The sequence below is a fragment of the Cervus canadensis genome, chromosome 29, assembly GCF_019320065.1.
Source record: "Cervus canadensis isolate Bull #8, Minnesota chromosome 29, ASM1932006v1, whole genome shotgun sequence".
Taxonomy (NCBI): domain Eukaryota; kingdom Metazoa; phylum Chordata; class Mammalia; order Artiodactyla; family Cervidae; genus Cervus; species Cervus canadensis.
In genome coordinates, this window is record NC_057414.1 from 3,799,342 (window position 1) to 3,812,341 (window position 13,000).

Below are 13,000 nucleotides of genomic sequence, written 5' to 3' on the forward strand. Positions count from 1 at the left end.
AACTGAGGCAGAGGCAGGTCGAATGATGAATCCAGGCTCACAAAGCTAGTGAGCAGCGCAGTCAGAGTTGAATCAACGTCTTGAGGCTTGCCCTTTGGTGTTTTCCTGTAATTCTGAATTACCAGTCCTTAATCATTGCAAAGGCTGTGACTCAGTGCTCAATTACTCTCTTCAGCTCAAGTGCTTTTCCTTCTGAATTTTTTTAAAGTATAAAAGATGATTATCTCCCTTTGTAGGGGGAAGTGTATGCAAGTGAGGTCCAGAAAGAAGTAGAATATTTTCTGGAAATCGCTGTGAGCCAGAATACTTACTGAGAGTTCTTTGTTTTGGAAGATACACATTTGCACACGCTTACCATTTCTTCTGCCACACCATACTTCATCTCTTCACCCTGAAGTAGTTTCTAGGTCCTTTGGTTTTCTGTTCTGCTGTAGAATTGTGGTGGGGCAGGAGCTGCCAGGACCCTCGGGCAGTGGCCTGAAACCTTTTTGGCTCCAGGGACTGGATTTATGGAAGGCAGTTTTTCCACGGACCAGTGGGGAGAGGGGTTGGTTTCTGGATAACTGAACCGCCTTACATTTCTTGTGCACTTTATTTCTATTGTTGTTATATCATCTCCACCTCAGATCATCAGGCATTGGATCCTAGAGCTGGAAGACCCCTGCCCTAGGGTGCAGGCCGGTTTCCCTAAATAGGAGGCAAGCAAGGACCCTCAAGCTGAGTTTTCATCTCTAATGCATGAGAGCCCAGGGATCAGAGGAAGCTACTGGGAGGCTGTCCTTAAAATGCAGATGAGTTTAGAATGAAAGGAAAGCTCAGTGTCTGACATGTATGTAGTAGTCACTTAAGAAATAATTGTTGACCAAATGAATTATGGTGCTTTTCTTCCCTCACTTGTAATTACAGAGCTGGAAGGGAACTTAGAGACAAATTCAGCTCTATCTTTTCATTTTATGGGGTGGGACAAGTGAAAACTAGTGATTTGCCCAAAGTCTCACAGCTCGTTAGGGACTGTGCGGGGCCAGGCATTGAAAGACATGTCCTTCTCGGTCTTGTTCTTCTATTACGTTGAACCAAGTGAAGCTATAATTTCTGTGGATCAGAACATTTGCATATTGGCAATTTTGTGTGGTGCAACCTAATATGTTAGAAGGATCAGTACTATATACTTTTCTTTCTCTATCAATAATAGTAATAATAACCTTGCCCTTCTCTGTAAAACAAGCAAGCCTGGAGCAGTGTAGCTTAGTGTGAAGGTCAAGAATACTGCTTCTCAGCAGTTTAGCCTGGTTTTAAATCCTTGGTCTTTCTAAGCTGAAGTTTCCTTATCTCTCAAATAGAAGAAATATCACGTGCGTGAGATTGTTTTAGAGGTTAAATGAGATGATTCTTTGAAAGTCTTAGTGTACTGCCTGTGTGTGTGTGTGCTAAGTCGCTCAGTTGTGTCTGACTCTGTGACCTATGGCCTATGGCCCGCCAGGCTCCTCTGCCCATGGGATTCTCCAGGCAAGAATACTGAAGTGGATTGCCACGCCCTTCTTCAGGGGATCTTCCTGACCCAGGGATTGAACCCAGGTCTCCTGCATCACCTGCATTGCAGGCAGATTCTATGCCACTGAACCACCAGGAGAGCCCCAGTATACTGCCTGGTGTGTAGTAATTACTTAGTAAATACTGTTATTCATTGAATTAATAAGGAAGAGAATAGAACTCATAAAGTTTTAAAGATTTATCATCCTTCTAGACAGCACATTCTTTTTTTTTTTTTTGTCTGAAATCTAGGGGATATGCCACACATTTGTGGTCTAACATTGGCATATCTTTATATTCACTTTATTTCATATGCTTCTGCTGGTTACAGAGAATATGCTTGGAAAGATGTTCTATTTTTAAGTCCTTGGCTTTGACAAACATGCTGTCATGCCACGCAAGATCATCATGGCAGAAGTCAGACAAATGTGTGAATATGCAGAACTAGATCGAGAGCTCCATTTCAGGAGGGGACCTCTTCTGTCACAGTCATGAATGACCTCAGTTTCTAGTCAAGGACAAGTGTATAGTCAGGGCTCAAAATGACACCAACTGATCCAAGTGTGTGTGTGCATGTGTATATGCTTAGTTGCTAAGTCAGGCCTGACTCTTTGCGACCCCAGTGTATTCTTTTGAAACCTGGACCCTGGGACCATACCCTTTGTTTGCTATCTCTGCCTTATGGGTCAGCAAATATCTCCACTGCTCGGGCTTGGAGACACCCATGTGTAAAGTATTTCTCATAGAACTCTTCATGACCCAGTGACACATCCAGAGCAAATATGTTTTCAGACAGCTGCATATTTAGGGGAGAAGTTATCACCCTCTGGGTAAGAATGGACTAAGGCACTCCCAGTCCTGAGAAGGAATCAGTAGACTTACCCTGAAAACAAACACTTCTCTTTAAGAGAAAATGAACAGAAGCCCTTGCTCTTTCCCTTCAGTACCGCCAGCCCAGTGTTCTTAGGGACTGTAGGCTTTCGGGGTATCTTGCCCTACTGTCTATGATGCCTTTGGACAGGACCAAGGCATGAAACCACGGGGAGGAGGCCATGCCCGAGATAAACCTTCTTCTGCAGAGAGATTTTCAGGGAGGGGGACTGACCCTGTGCTAACAACTCCCGTAAGTTCCCTTGTCGTCGTCCAGTTGACCTGGTCTCCTCCCATCTCCCCATCCTCCGTCTCCATTTACTTTGTCTGCATTACATTTGCCATTGTAAATGGAGCTAAAGTTTGATCTTTAGAGGAAGGTGCTATGTGAATAAAACACTATTTATTGAAGAGACATAAACTTACTAAGAATTAGCCAGCATTTTTTTTTTACATTAAAAAAATTTATTTTTTTTTTACATTAAAAAAATTTATGCATAGACATATACCCACTCTCTTCTAGATTCTTTTCCCATATAGGCTATTACAGAATATTGAGTAGAGTTCCCTGTGCTAGACAGTAGGTTCTTATTGCCTATTCTGTATACAGTGGGGCTTCCCTGATGGCTCAGCGGTAAAGAATCTGCCTGCCAGTGCAGGAAACTCAGGTTCAGTCCCTGGGTTGGGGAGATCCATTGGAGAAGGAAATGGCACCCCACTCCAGTGTTCTTGCCTGGGAAACCCCATAGACAGAGGAGGCTGGTGGGCTACAGTCCATGGGTTTGCAAAGAGCTGGACACGATTTAGCAACTAAACAACATTCTATATATAGTAGTCTGTATATGTCAATCCCAATCTCCCAATTTGGCCACCATTTTGAACTACAAGGGCTTCCCTTGTGGCTCAGCTGGTAAAGAATCCTCCTGCAATGCAGGAGACCTGGGTTCGATCCCTGGGTTGGGAAGATCCCCTGGAGAAGCAAAAGGCTACCCACTCCAGTATTCTGGCCTGGAGAATTCCATGGACTGTACAGTCCATGGGGTCACAGAGAGTTGGGCACAACTGAGCAACTTTCACTTCACTTGAACTACAAAGTGGGCATTGGAGCCTGGAAGTATCTATGGAAGGCTAAAAACATTTATTGAGCATCTTCTTAGGTTGGTATTGAGCAAGGCTATTCATGTTACTCCTTGGAAGGAACGTTATGACCAACCTAGATAGCATATTAAAAAGCAGAGACATTACTTTGCCAACAAAGGTCCGTCTGGTCAATGCTATGGTTTTTTCAGTGGTCATGTATGGATGTGAGTGTTGGACTGTGAGGAAAGCTGAGCACCAAAAAATTGATGCTTTTGAACTGTGGTGTTGGAGAAGACTCTTGAGAGTCCCTTGGACTGCAAGGAGATCCAACCAGTCCATCCTAAAGGACATCAGTCCTGGGTATTCATTGGAAGGACTGATGCTGAAGCTGAAACTCCAATACTTTGGCCACCTCATGCGAAGAGTTGACTCATTGGAAAAGACCCTGATGCTGGGAGGGATTGGGGGCAGGAGGAGAAGGGGACAGCAGAGGATGAGATGGCTGAATGGCATCACCGACTCGATGGACATGAGTTTGAGTAAACTCCGGGAGTTGGTGATGGACAGGGAGGCCTGGCATGCTGCGATTCATGGGGTCGCAAAGAGTCGGACACGACTGAGCGACTGAACTGAACTGATTAATGTACACTGTATCTCATTCACCTAGCAAACTTGCAAAAATAAATAGTTTCCCCCATTTTACAAATGGGAAAACTAAGGTTCAGAGAAATTAACTGGCATATCACACAGCAAATAATCAATCAATAAACTTCTGCAGGCTTAGTGGGAGGTGATCTTTAATCTCACTGTAGACTGTAAGGGTGGAGAAGTGGGGCACAACATTTATAGGCCTTTCAGAGTTGAGAAAATGCGAACAAAAGGATTGTGAATTACCAGTTTATCCAGCTCTACTGTGAAGAGTAGAAAATGTATACATTCCTTCATTCACTTGCTCATTTATTACGAACCTTTTTATTCAATCTCTACTGTTTGTTCAACATTGTGCTAGGCACCAAGAGGGTATAAAATAGACATGGGCCCTATCTCAGGAGCTTTTATCCTCTAAGGAGATAATGTAATGTCCTTAATGTAAGAAGAGGAGTTAGACTATATTGTTAAAACAGTTGGTGTATTTAGAGATGGACGAGATCTATGTAGGTGGTTAGAAAAAGTTTCATGTGTTAAACACACACCCAGTCGCAGGTGGTAGTACTGATGGTGGCAGAGGACAGATTGCTTAAGATTTTTTTAAAAAACTTTATATGATAATTAAAGATCCTCATGTATTATAAGAAATAATACAGAGAGATCCGTGTACCATTTACCCTGTTTCACTCAGTGGTAACATCTTGCACAGTTGTTGTATAATAATCACACCTAGGATAGTGACATCAATACAATTCAGATTCCCCAATTTTACATGAAATGGCAACCCACTCCAGTATTCTTGCATGCAGAATCCCATGGACAGAGGAGCCTGGCGGGCTACAGTCCATGGGGTCACAAAGAGTTGGACACGACTGAGTGACTAACACTACACTGTATGTGTGTGTGCAATCTTGTACACACCTGGATGTGTTACATTCTGTACAGTTTTATCACGTGTCCACCACTACCAAGATACTCATCCGTTCCCGCCCCGCAAGCATCTCTACCTTATCTCTCTCTCCTCCTCCGTCCCCATTCCCAACCCTTGGCAACCTTTGTTCTGCTTTCCATTTCTATATTTTTGCCATTTCAAGAATGTCATATAGATGAAACTATGGAGTATATAACCTTTGGGACTGGTTTTTTTACAGTCAGTATAATTCCCTTGAGATTCATCCAAGTTGTGTGTATTTATTGTTTGTTTCTTTTTATTGCTTAGTATCATGAAGTATGGATATACTGCAGTCTAACTTTTCACCTTTTGAAGGGCATCAAGATTATGTCTAGTTTCTGGCTATTACAAATAAAACTGCTATGAACAAGATTTTTTCTACACTATTTATGAAGCATGGTTGGGTCCAGTCTCAGGCAAAGCATGAAGTTGGAGTCACTGTCACTCCTTTCTTGGGGATATTTTGTTCTTTTATTTTGTACTCATTCAACAAGTACTTTTTGAGCTAGGCATTTTACTACTTAAGGATATATAGGTGGCTGAGTGGTAAAGAACCTGCCTGCCAATTCAGAGGTTTCAATCCCTGGGTCGGGAAGATCCCCTGGAGGAGGAAGTGGCAACCCACTCCAGTATTCTTGCCTGGAGAATCCCATGAACAGAGGAGCCTGGTGGGCTATAGTCCATGGGGTCGCAAAGAGCAGAACATGACTAGGCAGCAGAGCACACACGCATTGTACTACTTATGTTCTACTAAGAAAGAGGTGAATGAAAATTACCTTTGTTGATTCTTGGACTTCAGTGGCCTATGGCTGTCAGTATATGGCTTCTTTGGGGAAAAAAGTCAAACTGCAAGTCCAGGTGTGGGCGTCATGCTCCCATGGACTCCTACAGTCCTCAAAAATTCAACTTTCAGGGTTTTACTCTCTTGATTCTCCTGGTACAACTCAGACTTTCATGATTTGTTCAGTATCATGATTCTCAGTAACTTTTCATGATAAAAATTTTCATTGAAAATCTTACCAATCAGTCTCTGGAATTATTTTGGAAACAAAGGATAGAAGTTTCTGCAAAAATTATTTAAAAATCTACTTTTCCTTAAAAACAAAAACAAAAAAAAAAATGGGACCTAATCAAACTTAAAGCTTTTGCACAGCCAAGGAAACTATTTAAAAAAAAACACACAAAAAAACCCAGCTTACAGAATGGGAGAAAATATTTGCAAATGATGTGACTGACAAGGGCTTAATTTCCAAAATATACAAAGAGCTCATACGACTCAACAACAAGAAAACAACCCAATCATAAAATGTACAGAAGACCATAATAGATATTCCTCCAAAGAAGACATACAGATGACCAGCAGGAACACGAAAAGATATTAAATATCACTAATTACTAGAGAAATGCCAATCAAAACTATAGTTAAAAAAAAAAAAAAACTACAGTCAAATTTACTTCATACCGGTCAGAATGGCCATCATTAAAAAGTCTACTAATAAGAAATGCTGGAGAGACTGTAGAGAAAAGGGAAGCCTCTTACACTGTTGATGGGAATGTAAATTGGTGCAGCCACTATGGAGAACAGTATGGAGGTTCCTGAGAAAACTAAAATATGGTCCAGCAATCCCATTCCTGGCCAGAAATCCAGACATAACTATAATTCAAAATATACATGCATCCTTATGTTCAAAGCAGCACTGTTCAAAATCGCCAAGACATGGAGACAACCTAAATGTGCATCGACAGATGAATGGATAAAGAAGACATAGTACATATATATACAATGGAATATTACTCAGCCATAAAAAATAATGCCATTTGCAGCAACGTGGATGCAACTAGAGAGTATCATACTAAGTGAAGTAAGTCAGAAGGAGAAATACAAATACCATATGATGTAACTTTTATGTGGAATCTAAAATAAGGCACAAATGAACCTATCTACAAAACAGAAAGACTCACAGACAAAGAACTCAGACTTGTAGTTGCCAAGAGGGAGGGGGGTGGGGGATGGACTTGGACTTTGGGATTGGTAAATGCAAAGAACTACATTCAGAATCAGTAAAGAATGAGGTCCTACTGTATAGCCCAGGGAACTATATCCAATCTCCTGGGATAAACTGTAGTGGCAAAGAATATAAGAAAGAATATGTGTGTGTGTGTGTGTGTGTGTGTGTGTGTGTATACATGCGTGTGTGTGTGTATATATATATTACAGTTCACAGTACAGAAGAGATAGGTACAACACTGTAAATCGACTACACTTTAATTTTAAAAGTCAATGAGAAAATCTGCTTTTCTTTTTATAAAACCGGTAACAAGGATTTTGACTCCTAGAAGATATTAGATGTTTGTCAGAAATAGAGAAAGTTGAAATTCCACTGTTCCTCTGTTTTACATCCCCAAAGGGGGTTTATTTCCAACTGCCCTCAAATGAGTTGTGCTGTTAGTTTGAGCTCATACTGAAAGTCTGTTCTGTCCCCTCTGTTATTTAGCTAGATGTCTTTTCATTTCAGTTTTGTTTGGAATTACAAAAGCCTCTGTCCTCATGTGAGACTGAATCCCACAGAGCAGACCTCATTGGTGTTTTGCCTTCTAGTTTCTAAGGGTCCCCAAATTCTTTTCCCTTTAGCAGGCCCGTATGTCATACATCACTGTGATTTCAGTGTGGACAGTGGGTATGGGGTTCTGTTGACTCAAATTGCCTGTTTTTTCACCTTCTGCTTCTTCCCTCCCTACCTTGAAACCTTTTCTGACTGGTTCAAATAAGAAATAATATCCAAATAAGTAGACATTGCATTAAATACATGCAAATGCTGGTGTATTGCAGCAGGCAGAAGGCTGTGGTGTAACTAGTGATTCTCAGAGCTGATAGAAACTAGTTTATGTAAGTCTAGATGTTGGAAACATTTTTCCCTTACCAGCTCTGTGGAATTGTGGGAGGAAATTAAGAATGAAAATTTAAGGTGATGGGGTTTTTTGGGGTAATTTTGATTTTTAGTGAATGTTGAAGGCTGGTCATTTTTTGTGCTTCGGATGTACATAAGTGTAATAAAGTGAACATGTCATAAAGTTAAGCCACATGATGATATCATTTGTTACCTTTGTATCACAGCTTATAGAAGTGACGTTTGAAAGCTATTATTTTGGAGAATAATAAAATTATAAATAAAATAAATAATAAAATAAAAATAATAAAATTATAGACCCAGAATTTGAAGTGATAACATTGCACGCTGATGAGTTCTCCTTGATCTCGTTGGTCTTTTCTTCCATTCTTTTTTCCTTCTCTTGTATCTCAGATGAAAAAAATCAGGCAGAGAATATCCTATCTTTAGATAAGATTTTTTTTTCCTTCACATTTCTATTAATTTACTTGGTTCATTTTGGCAACACATTCACTTGAGGTTCACCACACTCTTGTTTTCTTCTTGGTAACTTTGGGAAGAATGAGGCAGAAGGAATTTGAGGCATTTGGTGGTTAAGCTGCCCTTAAAGCCCAAACTCTATTTTCAGACCATGGTCTTGCCTCATCTACCATTAAACTATTATAAAGTTTCGTCTTAATTTATCTGAGTTCATTAGATGTTTTTCCTGGGGAAGTGTGTTTTTTTTCCTCCTCTGACCTTGTCTCTTGGTGAAGGTGAGCGTTCTCCCAGGGTCTGAGAAGCATGAATTTTCGGGTGTCGGGTGAAGGTTGATGCTGGGACGTGGGGTCGGGTCAGGCCGCGCAGTTTGCGCTGGGACGTGTGATCCTGGCTGTAGGGCTGAGTCCGTCCGCTGGGCTCCTGGGGGTCCCCGGGGGCCTCCTCTCCTTGGGCTGCTTCAGAAAGCTCAGCTCGAGCAGACCTGCGGGCAGAGTCTGCCAGAGACTAGAAACCGAGGCGAGCCAGAGTCCACAAGGGTCAGAGAGAAAGGGCGGGGCGAGACTGCAGTCCAGGCTCCTGGCGAAGGACCGTGTGCTTCGGGACATGCGTCCAGGGGAGGCAGGGTGCTGCGGGGGTCCAGAGCGTGGATGCCGAGGCTGAGCAGCTGCTGAGTCGTGTACTGCTTCTCACTAGTTGTTCAGTCTCTCTAAGCCTGTTTCCTTGGCTGTACCGTGCTTACTTTGGCGTATTGTTAGAAATTAATGAATTAATAATATGAAGTGTTTCTGTTAACGCTTGTATATGGAATCTAGAAGAACGGTACTGATGAACCTATTTGCAGGGAAGGAATGGAGACACAGACATAGAGAATGGACTCGTGGACACAGCGGGGGAAGGAGGTGGGGTGGACTGAGAAAGTAGCATTGACTTACATACACCACCATGTGTGAAATAGATAGTGGTGGGAAGCTGCTATGTAACACAGGGAACACAGCCTTCGCTGTGATGACCTAGAGGGATGGGATAGGAGGGGGAGGGGGGTTCAAGAGGAAGGGGATATACATACAATTAGGACTGATGGGCATTATTGCACGGCAAAACCCAACACAACCTTGTAAAGCAATTATCCAACAATTAAAAAATTTTTTAAAGTGTTTAGAACAGTGCTGTCAAATGGTCAGTGCTATGTACGTCTTTGATGTTCTTATAGTTATTATCAGTTGATAATAGCTAATTTTGCCTAGTTTGCTATTAGCTGGCAAGAATAAGGGCTGTTTAATTTGGTTGCAAAATATCTTACTCCTTAGAGGAGCCTGACCACTACTGAATGACTCTGTTAACTTGCTCCTGCCAGATTGTTCTGGGCTCCTGCATTGTTCTGGGCTTTGAGATGAAAAGTGTACTTGTGAGTTATGGGGCCATGGTCCATCGTAGCCAAATTCCGCTGGCATCTGAATTTTTCTCTTTCACCGGTATGAATCAGAGCATTTTATTGCTGGATCTAAGAGATCTCTCTTTGGAAAAGAAAGATCATCTTTTTAAGTGCCCTTATTTTGCCAACGAGGAACAAAGACCCAGAAGGTTGAGTGACTTGCACAACATCACATAGCTTGGGCACATCAGAGGTGTGAGAGAGATTGACCTTAATTCCCATGACAGTTTTCTTTTTCCAGTGCATTTTGTTTTTCCACAATCACAGCCCCTCTCTGAAGTGTAATGTACCTGATAAGTCTCTCACACAGATGTCCTTAGGAGGTATTTATTCATCAACCTTTGTTGATCAAAACTTTATAAAATGAGTGCCCATCTTTTTCTGTAATCAAAGTTATGGATAAGATGGATTTACCTCAATATTTTCAGCTCTCTATTGTAGCTTGACTGTTTTAAGACTTACCTCCACTCAGAAAAAAATTAGAATAATGAGATTTTATAAGTATTACCTGACCCATATATTTGTACTTTTTGAAATGAAAACTGGAAATTTTTTTAGAAAGTTGCAGAAGGTAACTGTTATCTGTAAAATACACACATATGCACATATCTGTGTATGAACTAGAAGATGGACAGGGGTGAAGTTCCTTCACTCCTCTGAGCCCAGTCCCTCTTCTGTAAAGTGGGAATGGTAACACTGCTTTCCTTACAGTGTTGCTGAGGATTCCGTGAGATAGGTTATGTAAGTGTTCTAACATTATGGTTCTTCATAGTGACAGCAGCATATTATATTACACAACATCACATATTATACATATTACACAACATCACATATTATACATCATATTATGCAACATCACATATTATACATCGTATTTACAACATCACATATTATACTGCTCATTCCCTCAAAAACAAAAACCCAAAAAATCCCCAACTATATCTGAACCAAAATAAACCTTGTTAGGACATTGTTTTGTGGGAGAGAGGTGCCTGATTTTGTCCTTCACGTGGACATCAGAATCTTGACTTTACAGTCACTTAGCAACAGTTTTCTTTATAGAAGAATTGATGAAAGTTTCTCAGGATTTCATAAATTGGTTACAAATGATTGAGAAGTCATATACTTATGTATATAAATATTGTTATATTCAAATGTGTATCTATATTTGAATATATATATATATATATACACACACACACTGCATTTTAGACATTGATAGGTGGGTGGGTAGGTAGATCTAGTACATGGGTGTCTATTCCTGTTCCTCCTCCCTAAGCTTAGTCATTGTTCATGTTCAGCACTTGCTCAAGGACAGACAGGTCTTCAGGTCTCCGCTGGCGGGTATCTATGGAAGGCTCTGCTGCCTTCTGATAGTTCCTCAAGACTTCAGAAAGACTGGAAAGGTGCTGGAACTGGTTCTGCTCTCTAGCTTGGAGCTGTTTTTCCTTGGTCATTGTATCTACTCTGCAAATAATACTGGGTTCACCTGTGATGGAAGAAAAGGTTTAAATTCTCCCTGATTGGAAAGAGTCGCTTTCAAGTCTAAACTCCAAAACCACTTCCTGGGTACCATCATCATATAGTCCCTGCCTCCATCCCTTCCTGACTTCTTGCCAGTTGCTTGGGGTTGGGGACCAGGGGCAATTGCTTACTCTCCTATACTGTGTGAATTACACCCCAGCACCCTTGATGAAATAGGTGTTGTTTGAAATGTTACCTGATGAAATGAAATTGGAATCAGAATTCTGGAGAGTTGACTCAAAGTCTCACTAGTTAACAAATAAGATCTATAATTCTGCAAATAGTAAACCATAGAATTCTTGTCACCTAAATTCCTCAAGAGATCTGTGGTTTAACTTTAATCTCATTCTTCTGTGTCTAAAGTCCCTCTTCTCAAGGACCTTTAGCCTGAATCCACAAACTCCCCAATTCCTATTTTTTTTTTACTTAAATCCAACTCTGTTATACAGAGCCTGGGCCTGTTTTATTGCGCTCTTATGTAATTTTGAGGTTCTATCATCACCTTGAAATCTCTCCCAGACACTTGCCTCCTCTTCCTTCCCACTTCAAGAGCAGGTCCGGGTTGCTTATTAATTACGTACCTGAGCCTCGGTAGCAGCGAATGCAGTTTGGGAAGGTAGGCTGGCCGTGCAAGCATGTGACTTGCTTTTCTCACAGAGGAGAATGCCTGACTGAGGAGGTCAGTGAGCTCAGGTAGTTTCAGTAATGATCAAGAATGCCAAGGTCAAGGATTTTCACCCTGGCTCAGTGGGTGGAGATTCTGTGCCCTTGATGCCACCTGGCCCTCTCCCTGGTACCCACAGTGAGTGCCCAGGCAAGAGGCTCAGAGCCACCCATTTCTGCTCCTGAGAAAAATACTCAGAGCGCACATGCTGATTACTGATGGTGACTAAAGAATGTCCGCTTTTAAAATGAAAGACAGTAGGCTTCTGTGTGCACATAAATACAGACATCCTTTTGTTTTTCTGTACTCCACCCCTCTAAAGTAGTGCTGCGCTGTCTTCTGCATTGACTTCGTGAGTGTAGACTGTGAACTGTCTCAGGTTCACCCCACAGTCAAAGCTCCACCCCCGTTTCCCCTCTTCCCAGTTCCTGCCCCGATCTCCTCACCGCCCCACTCATTACATGGTTGACGCAACACTCTCGTCTGCAGTCCTGTTCCTCCTCTGCGCATGCGTTCCCTGTCCAGCTCCATCACTTCGGCAGCTCTGTGATCTGGGACAAGCCCCTTGACTTTGCTGAACCTCGTTTTCACATCCATAAAAGGATTATGATGACACTTCTTCCTCCCCACCTCCCCGGATTGCTGTGAAGAGCGAATATGCCAGAGAATAGTGTAAACCCCCAACCTTGTACAAATGGGAGCTGTTACTGTTGCCGGGAGCCAGAATCTCTTTGATGATGGGAACCAGGTCTGACTACTTGATGGCTGAATCCTTACTGCCTTGCCCGCCCGAACAGGAGACGCTGCCAGTGAGACAGGAAAGAAGGGGGAGACAGAGAAGGGAAGGACAACTTTTGTCAGTTTTTATATCTTATTTTCCTAATTATCATTCTCTCCCTCAATATATAACTGTATCTTATGAAAGATGGATT

General features: G+C 41.8%; 1 protein-coding gene across 4 annotated transcripts in view; it reads left to right on the forward strand.

The window, feature by feature from the left end:
• Positions 1-13,000, forward strand: part of SYTL2 (synaptotagmin like 2) — a 118,726-nt gene that overhangs the window by 19,684 nt on the left and 86,042 nt on the right. The window contains exon 1 of one of the 4 annotated variants that reach the window (XM_043451470.1): positions 8,613-8,723. The exons of the other annotated variants lie outside the window; for them this stretch is intronic. The gene's annotated coding sequence lies outside the window, so the exon portion shown is untranslated. Of the gene's footprint in view, positions 1-8,612; positions 8,724-13,000 lie in introns of those variants that run through there. 4 annotated transcript variants of the gene reach the window in all.